Source organism: Ictidomys tridecemlineatus, chromosome 9, assembly GCF_052094955.1.
Source record: "Ictidomys tridecemlineatus isolate mIctTri1 chromosome 9, mIctTri1.hap1, whole genome shotgun sequence".
Lineage (NCBI taxonomy): Eukaryota > Metazoa > Chordata > Mammalia > Rodentia > Sciuridae > Ictidomys > Ictidomys tridecemlineatus.
This window is the reverse complement of record NC_135485.1, coordinates 78,989,793-79,007,636: the sequence shown is the minus strand read 5'-3', so window position 1 is coordinate 79,007,636 and position 17,844 is coordinate 78,989,793. Positions and strand designations below refer to the sequence as shown.

The window sequence follows — 17,844 nt, the reverse complement described above, 5'->3', positions numbered from 1 at the left end:
TCAGATAGTCTTTAACGATTGATCGCATCAGGGTTAGAATGTTCAGATATACAGAAAAGTAAAAATCGTGGCATTGCCTACCAAGACCGACATAGTTGGGTTGGGGTTGTGGCTCAGCGGTAGAGCACATGCAAGGCCCTGGGTTCGATCTTCAGCACCACGGAAAAATGAATAAATAAAACAAAGGTATTGTGCCCAACTACAACTAAAAAATAAATATTTTTTTTAAAAAAGTGACACAGTTGTTGTGCACTGCTGACCTTTGTGGCTAAGTGAGACAAAAGCCAGTTCAGTATGGACAGCCCAGGTCAGATGGGTGGCAACTTTCTGGTCTGTGTTGTGGTCAAGCCTTCAAATGGTTTAAGGTCAATAGCAAGTTTGTTTTTTTTTATTTTGGTTGGCATGTTGTTTATACCTAAATAATTATACATTTGAAATAATTATACATTCACAGGAAGTTGCAAAATTAGTACAAAAAGATACCCATGCACCATTCACCCAGTTTCCTGAAATGGTAATATTTTACATAACTATAATGTGAAAACCAGGAAGTTGGCATTGATGTAACCCCCTGAGTTTGTTCAGATTAATCAGTTTTGCATGGACTCATCTGTGAAAGTGTGTGTGTGGAGTTCTATGCAATTGTAGCATAAGTAGACTTATGTAACCACCACCACCATCAATGTACAAAACTTCTATCTCCACAAAGATCCCTCCTTTCACCTGTAGAGACACTCATCCACCCTCCCACCATCTGGAAGATGGCAACCACCAATCTATTCTTCATATCTATAATTTTGTAAACTTGAGAACATTTAGTTATTACTATCCTACTCACAAAAGAAGAAATTCATGTGTTGACATAAGATGAATAAAATTTATTTATAGATACCATTCAAATGTAGAGAGAAAAAATTGAAATAAAATATGTATTTCATTAAAGATTAAACTGAAACAAATACAAAAATAAAAAATAAAAAAAATAAATGGAGTCACATAATGTGTGATTTTTTTTTAAAGAGAGTGAGAGAGAGAGGGGGATAGAGAGAGAGAGAGAGAGAGAGAATTTTTTAAATATTTATTTATTTTTTCTTAGTTCTCACCGGACACAACATCTTTGTTTGTATGTGGTGCTGAGGATCGAACCCGGGCCGCACGCACGCCAGGTGAGCGCGCTTGAGCCACATCCCCAGCCCCGTGAGTGATGTTTTGAGTTGGCTTTTAGACTGTTTATGTCTATTCAAGTTGTTTATAGTTTCTCACTTTTATTACTAAGTACTTATTATTACTGCCATTTGTTTTACCATTTGCCCTTTCTAGCATATTTGGCTTGTTCCCAGTTTGGGGCTATTCCAACCAAAGCTATCATAAACAATCATGTACATATTTTAGACATTTAAACTTTAAAAATTGTAGCAAATACATGTAAACTTTACCATCTTAACCATTTTAAGTGTGCAGAACAGTGGCATTAAATAAATTCATATTGTTGTGCTATCATAATCACCGTCTGTTCATAGTATTCATTTCCTCTGTGCTGGGTGTGGTGGCGCACACCTATAATCCCAGCTGCTTAGGAAGCTAAGGCAGGAGCATCACAAATTCAAGGCCAGCCTTAGCAACTTAATGAGACCCCATCTTGAAATAAAAACAATAAAAAGAGCTAGTGATATGGCTCAGTGGTAGATCACCCCTGGATTCAATCCCTAGCACTGGGGGAAAAATTCTTTACTTTTTGAAAAACTGAAATTGTACTTACCAAATGTTAACTCCCCCCCCTGTCTCTCAGCCCTACCATTCCCCTTTATGTCTCAAGAAGTATGCCTACTCTGAGTACCTCATACAAGTAGAGTCACACAGTATTTCTCCTTTTTCTCATTGATTTCACTTTAGTAGCATTTGGCAGAATCGTCCTTTAGAGATCAATAACATTTGCATGCACATGCGTGTGTACACACATATAACTCCATATATATGTCATGTATACAGCTGTTGCATATATATAACTCCATCCCTGTGGTGTTTATATAGTCACTTGTCAAGGGACAATTGGATTATTTCCACCTTTTGTCTATTGTGAATAATGCTGCCATGAACATGGGTGTATGAGCATGTCTTTGAGTCCCTGCTTTCAATTCTCTGAAGCGTATACCAACCCCATACCTATTTCTGCATGGGCATAAGATTTCATTTCTCTGGAATATCCCAAGTTCTAAGATTCCTAGATGTATGGTCAGTATATGCTCTGTTTTTAAAGAAACTGCCAGCTGGGTGCCGTGACACATGCCTGTTATCCCAGTGGCTTGGGAGGCTGAGGCAGGACGATTATGAGTTCAAAGCCAGCTCAGCAACTTAGCAAGGCCCTAAGCAACTTGGTGAGATCCTAGCTCTCAATAAAATATAAAAAAGTGCTGGGGATATGACTCAGTGGTTAAATACCCATGGGTTCAATCCCTGGTACCAAACAACAAACAAAAAAACTGCCAAACTGTTTTTTCAAATTGGTCTTAGCATTTTATATACCCATCAGCAATGTGTAAGAGATAGATGCTCTCTGCATGCTCACTAGCATGTAGTATTATCACCATTTTAAAAGCTGTTCTAGCGGGTATATAGTGACATCTCCTTATGGCTTTAATTTATATTTCCCTAGTTGTTAATAACACTGAACTCCTTCCATGTGTGTGTGTGTTTTTTCTTAATCATCAATCTGCATATCCTTTTTGGTGAAATGTCTGTTTGTATGTTTTGCTCATTTTCTAGTTGGATTATTTGTTTGTTTGTTTTTCTCTTTGTCCCCCCAGTACTGGGGATTGAACTCAGGACCACACACATGCTAGGCAAGAGCTTAACCACTGAGCTACAGCTCCAACCCTGATGATTTCTTTTACTGTTCAGTTACTGTTCATTTTTTTATTTATTCTAGGCGATTTCATTTTCAAATAGATAATTTGCGAATATTTTCTCACAATCCACAGTTTGTCCTTTCATTCTTTTAGCAAGGCCACTTGGCCATTCACCAAGCAACAGGTTTTTATTTTGATAGTCCAGTTTATTAATTTCCCTTCATGCATTGTGCTTCTGGTGTCGTGTCTAAGAACCATACCCCTAATTCATGGTCTAAAGCTTGTCTCCTGTTAATTTATAAAAGTTTTGTAGTTTGGGGCTTTACACTTAAGTCTGTAATCCATTTTATTTTGTTTTCTTTTTGTATGATGTGTGAGGTTGAAGTCAGCTTGCAGAAGTGTTCAGACAAGCTAGTCACTTCCTCTCCCAGTAGCCAGGGGTCCCCTTATCCTCATTTCTACAAAACTGCCTCCCACAGCCACTGCTAGTCCACTCTGCACCCACATGCATCCCCATGTTGCCCAGTGGGACATTCTGTGTCTTCCTTTTATAAACTGCTGTTGAGCTCATCTGTCATTGTGTGGTCAGCCATCCACATGGTCCTGGAGCCATTTTTAGTGTATTCCCAGAGCTGTACAACATCATCACTGTCAATTTTAGATCACATTCATCACTCCAAAGAGAAACCCCCATACCCTCTGCCACTCCCCTGATCCCCATCTGCTACCCCAGCCTGAAGCAATAGCTAGTCTACTTTCTATCTCTATAGATTTGCTTCTTCTAGAAAATTCCTATCAATGCAGTCACACATGGTCCATTGTGGCTGGCTTCTTTCACTTAGTATAACATTGTTGTGGTTTACCCATGTTGTCGCAAGTATCTGTACTTCCTTACATTTTATGCCTGAGTAACATTCTGCTTGCTTGGATATACTACATCTTATCCATTCGTCAGTTGATGTACATTTGGGTTACTTTTGCATTTTGTCCATTATAAATAATGCTGCCATAAACATGCATGTACAACTTTTGTGTAAACATGCTTTTGCTCTTTTAGATATGTACCTAAGAGCAGAATTGCTAGGTCACATGGTAACTCTGCCAGACTGTTTTTCAAAGTGGCTGCAATATTTTACAGTCCTACCAGCAGTGCTTAGGATTCTGATTTCTCGCCAATAGTTTTGGAGTTCAAGCATTGCTGTTTTAATCTGGTTGTCTTTTATTATCCAGTTTTATTGGTTCTTTGAATATTTTGGATATCAGCCCCTTATTGGTACATGATTTGTAATTATTTTCTTCCATTCTGTAGGTTTTATTTCCATTTCTTAATAAGTATCCTTTGAAGCACAAAGACTTGAGTTTCAATTGTGTTTTTCTATTTTATTGCCATTGCTTATGCATTTGGTGTCATGTCTAAGAATTTACTGTCAAATATGAGGTCATGAAGATTTGATCCATGTTTTCTTCTAAGAGTTCTTACATTTAGGTCTTTAATCTATTTTGTGTTCATATTGGAGAGATGTGGTCCAACTTTATTCTTGTGCATAGGCCCTCCAAGTGTTACATCATCATTGGTTAAGGGAAGGGGAAAAAAAAGAAAAAGGAGAAGAAAGGAAAGACTATTTTTTCCCTATTGAATGGTCTTGTCACACCTGTTGAAAATTAGCTGTCCATAGACATGTAGGTTTACTTCTGAGCTCTCGATTCTATTCCATTGATCTACAACATCTACCACACTATCTTAGCTGCTGTTGCTTTGTAGTAGGTTTCAAAGTTGTGAAGTATGAATTTTTCTACTGTGTTCTTCTTTTTAAAAGTTTTTTTGGCTATTCTTGATATCTAGCAATTCCATGTAAATATTAGAATCAACATGTCAATTTCCGAAAATAATACAGCTGGGATTCTGATAGAGAGTGCTTTACTGTATAGATCAGTCATCTTGACAATAGCATGTCTTCTGACCATGAACATGGGATGTTTTTCCACTTCTTTTTTATAACTTCTTTAATTTCTTTCAACCAGTTTGTTTAGCTTTCAGAATATAAATGTTGCACTTCCTTTTTTACTTTATTCCTAAGTATTTTGTTCTTTTTGGTGACATTAAACATGGAATTGTTTTCTCAATTTCATTTTTGGATTGCCTGTTGTGCATGTACAGAAGTAGTAGTGATTTTTGTATATTGATCTTGATTCTAGCAATGTTGTGGGACTCTTGTATTCTAATAGGTTTTAGTGGATGCTTAGGATTTTCTGTGTACAAAATCATGTCATCTGTGAACAAAGAGGTTTTCACTTTGAGCTAGCTAATTAGCCTCTTAGGGCATGTGTTGTTCTCTCCCTCTCACATTTCTTTTTACCACTCTAGTGCTCTGGATCCTGACATTCTCTAGCTTTTAACAGAAGGGGACACTCACAGTTGTCTTTCCTTAATCACAGAATCTCTGTACCTCACTTGGATTTATTAGAAGTTCCAATTAAGAAACCTGTCTTATTATTTGTTGATGAATCCTCTCAGAACTGAAACTGGAGGTTATCAAGCAGAATACGTGATCACTAATTTGAATTCTCTTTAGAATATAGTCGACCTGAGGGGATGTCAGACCAGATGGCAAAATGTACTGCATTTACTACACAGAGTTTGTCAACTCACGTGCACTGAGAGTAGGTTTGCGTGGCAGCATCATGTGACTTTAGGATGCTTTGAAAACAAGGAGGGTTTCCTAACCTCTGCTAGAACCCCCATAAAAATGAACAAATTAAGGAACATGTAGATGCAGCTTTTTTCCTTCTTAGAGGAGCGGCTGTCATCAGGGCTGTGGCCCATGCAAAGTCAGAATGAGAAATGGCACCATGGATGTGAAAGGAAATGCTCTAGCAAGCAGTTATGCCAAAGTAGCAGCCTCAGCCAAAGTTATGCTCCTAAATGGACCCCAAAGAGTAAATCTAGAGTGATTCAAAGAGAGTATTACACATTCTCAACGTGAAGACCCTGGTTCTGAAAAAAGAATAATATTAAAAATTATAACCTTCACTTGGATAATCTCTAGTGCTCCCAAAATGGCTGCTTTCTGGTATTAGATTATTTCAGATTAATATTATCTAAATTTCTCCATGTAGTTGCCCATCATAATACAGACAACTTGGTCACTATCTTAAATTAGTATTGGAGAAGGAACTTTTAAAAGGGAGCTTTTAACAGGTTATTTTCAGGTTATGGGTCACCTGTCAGCATAATTCTGGAAATCCTGTAAAGGTGGGGCATGGCCAGGAGCCAAAGCCTCCGGGGCCACCCTGCACACCTTCAGGTGGGTCTTACCCAGCTTCCATTCTTAATGAGTTGGAATATGTATGCATCAATGTATATCTGTTTTCAGGATGAGCTGAAGCATTTCCTTGCTAAACCTGCACAGTCCTTACAACCACTAGCAGCTGCTTGTTTTTTTCCCCCAACCTGAGGCTCCTAACTTTCATATCAAGTGATCAAGGCACATATTTTACAGGAATCATTAGAACTCCATAAGGCATTACCCCATGTTTAAAAATGACACTGTTTTTACCATACATAATCTCCCAGAAAGCTTGAAAGAACCAACATTATTCTTAAATTAAAATGAGCAAATTTTTCAGAAACCCTTGAACTCCTAGCTAAAGGTTTTACTCACAGAATTCCTTATGGCCATAAGATTCACTCACTTGGGACACATCAGTTCTTCCCCTGAGAACTGGTACAGTAAGGCCCACTTACTTAGGGGTTTTGCCTCCAATGATAAATCTACACTGCTATTCTCAGGCATGGAAAAGTACTGCAAAGGACTTGGGTCTAGATCCTTCCCACAGCATCTTCCTAAAGACCCTCTTTGTTACATTAAACCACAAGATTTTGTCTATTAAGAGTCACAGGGGAAAGGTTGAACCTCCTTGCAAAGGACCTTTCAAGGAACCACTAACAAAAGTATCACTAACTCTGAAATAAGTTATTGACAGCAGCTCTCCCTGGGATACAGATCTGTGTCTGTGCGTTGGCACAGGAAGTGATGGGCTGCTGCATTGCTCTGGATTTCTCATTGGCTTGATGTGGTGGCATCTGTGCTTCTTTCTGAACTTGGATCAATGAACAGGCTAGACGTCACATTAAAGAGAACAATTTGCTCCATTCTTCTGCACGGCCACCATTTCTTAACAGATATTATGAAGATGATATAACAAGATCATGTGCTACGGTGTACATGAACAATGGAACATTCTCCACGTGGTGAAGATAGCATCTCTAGTGGTCCCTGAATTGGCCAGCCTCTCTCCAGCAAGAGAATGAGCAGAAGGGGGATCCATAAGCACACAAGCGGAAGATAGCCACACCACTGAGCCACAGGTCTGGCTCACACTTCTTCAGCAACCATCCTGGAAGCCAGAAGGTGACCTGTGCAGCAGTCATCTCAGACATGGCCTGAACTTGGTCAATCACTGCAGCTCCTCTGTCTTTTGCCCCCACTACCAACTCAGGACCAACCATGGAAAGTCACATATCTCCCTGAAGCAGCCACATGAGATGTCCTGCTCCCAGCTAGGTCATCCCAGTTTTCCACGCCCACAGCTCTCAACCTGGGGCACACCTGAGCTTCCTTTTATTATGTTTTTTCCATTGAAAAGGTGTCTCACTCCCTGCATGCATTTGGATGTCTGCTGCAGGTGGAGGTGGCTGATGACTTGTTTATAGGAACCTCTGAATCATCTCTGACTGCTCTTATTTGAAAGGCCTTTATTTCCACATGGGCAAAGCCCTTCCTCTTCTAGAGAAGAAAACCAAGTCCCAGAGAAGGTCATTGAGGTGACCTCCAAATGTCTTGGAGTATTTGGCACAGATTCCTGTCCCCCTCTTCTTCCTTAGTAATTGTAGCTGAGCTCACTCCTGCTGTGTTAGACAAAGACTTTGGTTTCCAGTCTCCTCAACAGGGAGTCTATAAGCAGGAATGATACACTACAGTTGTTTATTGAGGAATGTCTGTAATCTTCATGTTTGTTACATGTTTGTTGGGGACCGCAAATCAAGATGGTGCCTGGCAGTTTGCCAGGAGGAGTGGTTTGTAAGACAACGCCACCAAGCCATTAAGTTGGTGGGGATTCCTTATTGGCTGACTGTTGTATCTAGATAATGCTAATTGAGTCGAGCTGTGTGTAATCAGTTAGGTATGTATACCTCTGCTGTTCTGCAATAAAGCGGCTCTTACTACCTTGGGTGCCCACTACCTTGAGTTCCCGCTCAGTTCCTGCTGAGTTTTTCTGAAATAAAGCAGGTCTAGCTTCAACCTTCAAGTTGCTTGTCACTTCCAGTTATTTGGCCCAGACAGACTGCGGTACATGTTTAATTGAATAATAAGTGAAGAAGGATTTTTGACTGATTTGTTTTAAGGTGGGTGCTATGTAATAAAGTATTTGGCCGATCCTTGTTGCTGGTTCCTTGGAATTTCCTGAGCAACAAGAGAGCCCTTGGACCATGCATGATATGCAGAGTGGCAGCCTGGCCTTGCCAGAATTACCAACCAAATGATTAGAGGGTTGGGGCTTTGAGCCATGTGGTATCAGTCCATCCTCTAGGGAAAGGAAGGGGGCTGGTGACTGGGTTCAACTGAGGGGTCAAGGATAGAATCCACTATATCTGTGTAATGAAAGTCCAATTAAAACCCTGGACACTGATGCTCAGGTGAGCCTCCCTGGTTGGCAGTACTCTGTGTATTGTCACACATAAGTGTGCAGGTAGCCTAATGTGCTCCTGGGAAATGACAGGAGCCTTGCATTTGGAAGTTCCTAGACCTTGCCCAATCTACATCTCTTCCTTAGGCTGGTTCTACTGAGTCTCTTTTAGCTATCATTAAATTTATGATGACAATGTAATATTGTATGGTGGTGCATATCCATGATCCAGTGACTCCAGAGGCTGAGGAAGGAGTTTCTCAAGTTCAAAGGCAGACTCAGCATCTTAGAAAGGCCCTAAGCAGCTTAGAGAGATCCTGTCTCTGATAAAAAATAAAAAAGGGTTGGGTTGGGGATGTGACTCAGTGGTTAAGAACACCTGGGTTCAATCCCTGGTACCAAAAACAAGCAATAAAAACATAGCCCTTTGTCCTGAGTTCTGAGAATCATTCTAGTGAGTTATCTAACATACAGGCGTAGTGGGGACCCCTGAATTTGTAGCCAGCTCTCAGAAGTGAAGGTGGTCTGGGGACTCCTCAATCTGTGAGGGCAGCCTTTTAAACTACCATGTTTTTAACCCATGAAGTTTATCCCAATTCTGAGCAGTTGGCATCAGAAACTATTACAGTGCAAACTCTAAAAGCACTCAATTTCTATTACACACACACAAAAACACACCACACTATCCTAAAGATGAAACTATGCTAATCTATTTATGAATTTGAAAACCAGGCGGCACCATTACATTTTTCTAAGTAAATGTTTAATTGGCAGTTTTCTAGAAGGAAAGCTTATCAACTAGTACAAAAATATGAAATCAGCCAGGTGCACTGAGAAAACGTGGGAAAGTCAAATTCTTTTTCAAAGTAACTCCCAACTGGTGAGAACCCACTGGAAGCTCCCTTCTCAGAGGAAGCATGAGACATGGCCTTCAGCAACTGATAAGAGTGGTGAGATGATGAACAGAAAATTACTTAAATGGTTATCACAAGACCAGAGAACCTCTGGAAGGTGTGGTCATTCATTGTGGCTCTCCACACTTTAGAGATTTAGTTATTTACCAAAACATTGAATCATCTCCGTAATTCAGTTTTAGAACCCCCTCGCCCCCATCCCCATAACATTGTGGTCACTCTCATTTGCCATTCTCAGGACACCACTAAATCTCATTTGTCTCTGAAAAATGTCCTTTTCTGGACATTTCCTAAGGATAAAACCATATAATATGGACTCTGATATCTGCGGTCTTTCATTTAGAATAATGTTTTTGAGGTTTTTATTTTTATGACAGCCATATTTTAGTGGTTTTAATCTTAAAAGAAGATTTCATTCCAAAAATTCCAAATCTAGTAGCATGCAGTTGCAATGGGAATTGCTTCTTGCTCAGATACAGACTACTTGTGGCCTCACAGAGAAGGTAATATGCTACAGAGAAACAAGGACACAGGGTGTCCTATATCAAGGGCCTTCAGTCTCATCCCCAAACTACAGCTGAACCCACGGGAGGAGGCCAGCCCAGGAAGGTCTGCAGGGCAATGCTCTCTAAAGATCCATCTCCTTAGCCTAATCATGGCTGGGCTAGGTCACTGATGGCTGTCCACCTGCTCAGCCTTGTCACTCTGGCACCTGTGACACCCCTCCCCGTGATCCACAGGATGTGGTGACCAAGGACAGGCACAGTTAAACACTGGCCTCCGCAGGTAGAAGGCACCGGGCAGGCCATTTTCAGCTTCCTTTCAGCTCATGTGGTGGATTTCAAATCTGAAAGGAATTTTCCTCACATTCCTTCAGCTCCCAGGGTTTTTCTCTGGGGTGAAGAATCGATGTATGCAGAGTTCTGAGTTATACTAGTGGGCTTTCTCAGTTTTACCAAATTCAAAGAGTTGCTCTAGAGGTAGGCACAATGGCATGCACTTGTAGTCCCACACACTGAGGCAGGAGGATTGCTGGAATTCAAGACCAGCATGGGCAAAACAGCAGGATCCCATCTCAAAACAAAAATCTTAATAATACTAACTTCTAGCATGGTAGACTAGGAGCTTGATAGACCCACTTGCCTAAAAGGTGACTGTTCTACAAATTATCCAGTATAACAAAGAGCAGAAGAGCCAGCAGAGGCTCCCCACATAGTCCACATTCCAGGGTTGTAACCAGCAGGGGGAGCTCTCTGGCTTCTGAAGGGATGGCTCCACCCCCAACACACACACCCCAATGTTCTCTCCAGTATGAATTCTCTGATGTGTAATAAGGGGTGAGCCCTGATGACGGCTTGCCACATCCACACCTCCATCTTTCAAAGGGTATATGGCTTTGAGATTTTTATTTTATTTTGTTTTGATACTGGGGATGGAACCTAGGGCCTCACAAATGCTTCATAAACTTTAGGATATTTTAAATATAAGATTTAAAGGGACTTTTTTAGATGGGAATTTTAGATTAGAAATAAAGTACAAGTGTACTTTAGGTTAATGATTGGTTAGGAGACTTAGAGTCTGGTTACGTAGCTTGGCATTAGTTAATAAGAATATAACATATCTTGGGAAAAATAGTAAATCTTGAAAAAATCTGAAAAATGTAAATTAGTGACGTATTTTATTAATGATTCTGTACTTTTAATAATCACATAACTGAAGGTCATATCCTGGAAAAATGTAAATTAATGTTACATTTTTTGTACCCCCAATCATGGTTAAGGAAATGTCATGTCTTGGCAAAGTTTTAAATTATATAATCAATGACGTATTCTGAATCTATAATGATGAGAAAAATTGTAATAAAAGATGACCCAGAGAAAGCTGCATCTCTCTCTGGAGATTGCTCCAACGGAACGACTCCTGTCTCATCTTTTCGCCGACGCCACTCATCCTTCAGGACTCCCTGGACCCCGCTAGGGCAGGACCCCAGCAAGAATGCATTTGGATTCACTGTACACTATTGCAACACAACTTTTCATTTGCCTAATTGGACACGATGTAGCATTGCACCCTATGTTACTCATCCATGTACCTGGGGGAATAATGTCCCTCTCATTCCACCATCTATCCTGCCCCATACATCCTTCCCTCTCCTCCTTCCCATTTGATCAAAATTTCTCCATTTCTCACATTCCCCCCATTTTGGATCAGCATCTAGTTCTTAAGAGAGAACATCCAGCCTCTGGGTTTATGAGATTGGCTAACTTCACTTAGCATGATAGTCTCCAACTCCATTCATTTACCTGCAAATGGTATCATTATATTTTCTTTTAATGCTGAGCATTAGTCCTTTGTGTTTATATAGGACAATGTTTTTGTATCCACAGCAGAACATCTAGGTTGCTTCCACAGTTTAGCTATAGTGAATTGAGTTGCTATAAACATTGGTGTGGCTGCCTTTCTACAGTATGCTGATATTAAGTCCTTTGGGTATAGACCGAGGAGTGGGGTAGTTGGGCCAAATGGTGGTTCTAATCCAAGTTTTCTAAGGAACAATAGAGTTTTGAACTGGCTGTTGGTCACCTGGTGGTACTCCATGGGGTCCTCCAAGCCTGGCTTGCATCTGCCTCCCCCCATCCTCTGTGATGAGCCAGATGCTCAATCGTGTCATCTGCAGTAAATGGCTTTCCTATGTCCTGTTCCTCATCAGCTTGCAGTGCTGGGTCTGCCTGCAAGATGGAACTGAGCAGTGGATGCACAGGCATTGCTCCAATGTCCTGCTACCACCTGACATGGAAAGAACATCTCAGAGGCTTGTTGTATATCCACCCTCACCCCTGCTTTTCATTTTAATAACTTTATTTATTTATTTATTTATTTATTTATGTAGTGCTGAGGATTGAACCCAGGGCTTTGCACATGTGAGGTGAGTGCTCTATCTCTGAGCCATAACCCCATCCCCTACCCCTGCTTTTGCTATCTCTCATTGAAGTCTTAAGTGACCTCATTTCACTCATTCTAACAAGCCTTTAGACATTCCCCATCTCCAAAACAAGAACTTTTCTCCTCTGATGGATACCCCTCATTCAACACCCACATTTGCAAGTTCCTGCAAAGATAAAAAAATTAGGTGCTATACTAAAATTCTCAGAACAGATGCTCTAGCATTGAAAATGCTGCAGAGACAACTTGGCTACACCACGAACAAGCTCTGCCATTGACTTCCGGACCTTTCCTGCTAGGAAAGGAGGCCAAGTGCTATCCAGATGCAGCTAATAGAATTATCTCTGTTCTCTGGCTTTGATTCTTCAGAATCAAACACACACACATTCTCTCTCTCTGTCTCTCTCTCTCTCTCTCTCTCTCTCTCTCTCTCTCTCTCTCTCTCTCTGAAATACAATTTGGACTACGGCACACATATCAATATGGTAAATACTAATTATTTACAGAAGGTTCTAGACCATGTGTTTGCTTGATGTTATTGTTTTTATTATTTTCTCAAGAGGCTAGGAGCAAAGAGGATCCTGTGGCTGTCCTCCTTAAAATCTTCCATGGCTCTTCCTTTCTGGCAAGTCTCATGAGTTGTACAGCCAGGAAGGGGAATGAATTTGGAGGCCAGAGCTAAGGACAGCCCAGTCTGTGAAATCAGATTTGGTGTTTTCTGGCACAGTTTGGAACACTGACACCTGAGCCCAAAGATCTGTCCAGAGAATCAATTTTGAAAACACTTGTCTTTACACATGAAAGGCATATCTTCATAGAAATATTAAAGGAAGGAAATGTGACTTATAATTACTGCTAAGCATCTGTTAGCAGTTGTGTATACTAATATGGCCCATGAAGAAGGCCAAATTTATGCCCTGTTTCCAAACCTCATACACACACACACACACACACACACACACAAATTCTAACAATTAAAACATTCATGACACCTATCAAATAATTGTGAAAATGGCTAAAATTATATGTATACAAAAAAATTTCAGAATACACTGCTGTTCAGAGCTTGTCAGAAAGGCTTCCACTCAGAGGTGCTGGAGTTTTGCACTGACAGAAGCCACATTTGAAACAAGCCCCGAGGCCATACCTGAACACACCCAAGCTCATGTGCTTGTACTCCACACTGGGTTCCTCACCTTGGCGCCCTTGGCCCATCAGGCCATATCCTTCTTAGTCTGTAGAGGTTTTCCCCGTGCAGTGTAGACATTCAGCAGCACCCATGGCCTCTACCTGAGTTTTGCACCAGCACCCCTGACTTGTGATAACTCAAAAGGTCTCTAGGCATTGTCAAATGACCTGAGGGGAGGAGGAAAGTCACCTGTGTTGAGACCCATCAGCTTCAGGGTCACCTGGGACCTTGTTACAAACACACATTCTCAGGCCCCGCCCCAGATTGGCAAAACCAGGAACTCCAGTGGGGCCCAGGAAACTGGTTAACTCTCTGTGAGACACAGGCACTCTGAGGTGGAAGAGGACTCGGGAAAGGCCCTGCAGTGAATCACTATTTGGTGACAGACAGGTCACAGGGGCCACAGCATTACCAAGAGGTTGCAGGCCGTGGGGGATAAAGAGCCCAAAGCTGGAGCCACATGGGAGGGTTTGCAGCCAATACTTCCCCCTGTGCTATCTCCATGACCTTGGCCAAGTGACCTGATCTTTCAGTGCCTCAGTTGTCACCTATGGAAAATGGGGACAACCAAAGCACTGTTCCTCTTGCAACTATTGAGGGATGAGGAAGCTTTTATGATAAGGTGCTTAGAAGAGTGCTTGGCTCCAAGACCTTCGGACAAGTCAACTAACTGGTCTTGTCTTCACCATCACTGGCCTGTCTTGCCCCCGACTGTTCCCCTACAAGCCAGCCAGGCATGTGCTTCATTCTCTGCCACATTCTCAGCAGGGAGCCCTGGCCTGGCCTGGACCAGGCTCTCAATGAACATCGGTGGAGAAAGACATTGCAGTGCCCACGAGGACATGAGGACACCAGCAGAAGCCCTCTGTCTCAGGGGCTTGAACTTTGCTATGGATCCTGTATGTTCTGCAAAGGGACCCCAGCTTCCTAGATCCAATTCTATTAGAAGGTGTCCTTGCAAATGTGGCAACTGGGCAAAATTAGACGGGACCTCAGGTAGATCTACAGGTATGCTGTAACCAACAGTCAATCAACACACGCTTAGAAAATCATGGAGACTAAAGGTGGGGGCGGGGTGCTTCACAGATGCTGTGTGTTTTCTTCCTCTACTTCTAGGATTCTCTCTACCCACCTCCTGAAGTCAGTCATACAACTATCCCCATTTCAGATATGCAAACACTGAGGTCCCAAGAGGTTACAGAACATGCCCAAGGTCATTGTCCAATAAGCAGTGAAAGTGTTCTTCTCATGCTGGTCTCTGATTCCAAACCCATACCTGACTTTCTTCCCAGGGCACTTTCTGGTGTGCACACAGGGATGACATGCCTTAAGATTGGGAGGACAATCCTAATTTCAAAACTTCTACCTCACGTTATGCTGAAGACCATCCTTGGCAGCAGAGCACGTGTCTTATTTGGCTTAAAAACTCTATCTCTGGTAGTAATGAGATCTCTCTGCCACAGCCCCGCCACACAGCCATTTGGGACCACAGGAGTGTGGAGAAAGAGTGACCACAGGAGTGTGAAGAAAGAGGACATAATTCAGGAAAGCAAAAGACGAAGAAGCAAGAGCTGAATATAGTAGAACAGACAGGACCAGCAGAGAGAGCCCAGCTGAGAGGCCTAGAGAAGGGCTGGGGCGAGCCAGAGCATTCCAAGGGTATTGATGAAGTTCTGCTGTGTGCCTGGCACTATGCTGAGAAGTAGACACTGCACTGAGCACAGTCTCTGACCTTGCCCTGCTAAAGATCCCAGTCTGGGGATTCAAAGCTGGATGACATTGTCCAGCACTATGCCATTTGTTCACACCCCAGCTGACCTCCAGCCCCCAGCACCATGGCCCATTTGCCTACAGTGAAGGCCAGCAGCATCTTCCCCTCATGGCTGGCAGGAGTGGGTAAAGAACACCCCAGCTCTCTCATCCTGTAGGAGGGCTTCTATTAGTAGCATGATCTACATGGACCCCCAGCACTCCTTATCAGGACTGTGCTTAGTCACTCAGTGACAACAACTGGCTGGTACACCCTGTCTTCCAGTTCCTAATCACTTCCTGTTCCCACCTGGAGTTTTCTAGCATCACCTCCCAAGAAAACTACTTGCTAACAAATCTGCATTACAGAGTCTCCACACTTTACCTCAGGGATGCCAGAGCATGAAAGAAGGTTCTAGAAAGATATACAGTGATCCCAGTCTATCTGGCCATTTTGTGCCTGAATTTATAGTACTCCTTGGCTGCTCTGACTGCCCTGATAGGTTTAGGAGAAAAGACAAGCCATATTTTGGGATGTAAAATGCATTCAGGCCGAGTCACTTTCACACAACCTACCAAGTAAGAGTAGAATCTCATGAAATTTTAAGTACAACAGAATGCCAAATGACTACTCATTCCAGTGAAGACATGCTGCAAATAAGACTTAGAACACGTGCTGCAAACAAGACTTAGAAAAGTGTCCTCAGAGAAGATTCTGTCATTCTGCGTTTGTTTCTGAAAGTTGAAGCACACAGTTCTAATGAGCCCAGGAAGAGGTTGATACCCAGTTGAGTTGGCATATGATGTGCCAGAGCTCAGGACTTCAGGGCTGCTGTCAGGTGGTTCCCGGGCTCTTCTGGTCCTCACCTTCACTCAGTGTCTTTTTGTTGGTGATGTAGTTCAGCAATGGATTACTGGCCCAGAGACTTGTTCAGTATTGCTCAGTAGGAGCAAAACACTGTCACCAGTTGTAGGTAACCAACTCCAGGTGAGAAACTTGATAGATGTTAATGCTCATGGCTTCACACCAGCAACCTGTCCCTCAGTGATCATGCTCTCTAAAATATACACCATGCTAAATTGTGTGGAAGCATTCTAGGTCTAGCCAAACCACACGATCTTTCAAAAACAGCCCAATAACATTTAGAAGATTCACTCTCCAAAGCAAGCTTGCCAATGCCTGAGCGCCCACACACTCTATTGGCGCCAACCTCACCTCCTTTTAGAATGCACACTTCCACCAAGATACCACTGCCTGTGGTGGTTGAGTGGCCTTTCCAATGGATGAGGTGGATGTGAATGTAACACGAGAATGAATTAGCATTTACCAACAACTGGAAGAAAAAAATCCATTCTCTAAGATATGATGACGGAGCTGCTCTGTGATCTAGACCATCTCCCTCTCCTGCATCCTCTCTCTTTTCCTCTGCCTCGATGGACCTCCAACTGAGCCCAGAAAGATGTGTCCTTTCTAGTCAGAAGCCCTGTCATGGCTTCCATTTCCAGGCCCTGATTCCTGGTTAACTGCAGCCAGAGATCGCTTTCAAGGTAGTCTCTTCAGATCCCTTCCCTACCCTAACCACAGTGTGGGCTCTGGCCCCACCCTTACTCTCTACACCACCATTCCACATTATGGTCTTCCTGTCCCTCTCTGTGACCCAGGACTGCCCATGACTGACCCCACCCAACAACAAGCTGTTGAACCAGGTGCCATCAAAGGGAAGAAATGACCAGAGATGGCTAACTTGAAGATTTCACAGAATGGTTCATGAGACAAGGAATATCCTGAACCAGTGAAATGACATAAGAGGAAGTCAATGAATCTAACCTCAAGGGCAAATCCTACTGTACACTGGCTCTCAAATTCAGCTACACACTGGAGCCACCTGGGAGCTGTGCATAGTACTGACCGCTGGACCACCCAGTGGCCCTGGGCTGATGGAATGGCTCTGGGCTAAGATGGGACACTGGGGTTTGTAAATTACCAGTTGAGTATAATATAAAGCAAACTTTGAGAACATTGCTTTTTTCCCCACATGAAGAACTGTGTGCATACAGATGCAGAAGTACACAAATCTGCAGCATAAAGCTCCTTGAGGGCCATAGATTAAATGCACTGCAGTCACCAGCATCCTGGCTAGGAACACCACCAGCCTCCTATTTCCACCTTCCAGGTGATTGCAGCCCTGCCATCCAAGCATGGAGGAGTCCTCCCTGCTGAGAAATTTCAGTGTGCAGAATGGAGAGCCCTCTCTCCTGGGAGTCCCTGCTTTGACAATAAGTGCACTGGAGAAGTTTAAATCAAGTGGGAGGCACATGGGCAGGCTTCCTGGATGAGGCCCTATTGAAAGGAGGATGGGATCTGAGGAGTGGACCAGAGAGAGGAAAGATGGGAAGTACAGCAAGTACATTCAGAGCCAAGGTCAGGCTCAAAATACAATGTTGGCTGACAAGAGAGCCCTTGCACCAGGATCAACAATTTTGAGAAGGCAATGAGGACTGCCTGAAAAGATCA

At 42.5% G+C, this 17,844-nt stretch overlaps 1 long non-coding RNA gene across 2 annotated transcripts in view; it reads left to right on the top strand.

Annotated features, from left to right (window-relative positions):
• Positions 1-1,095: 1,095 nt before the first annotated feature.
• The window catches only part of LOC144366528 (uncharacterized), a 32,173-nt gene continuing 15,424 nt past the window's right edge, over positions 1,096-17,844 (top strand). For both annotated transcript variants that reach the window (XR_013425586.1, XR_013425585.1), the window contains exon 1: positions 1,096-1,166. This is a non-coding gene — a long non-coding RNA (uncharacterized LOC144366528). The remainder of the gene's footprint in view (positions 1,167-17,844) is intronic.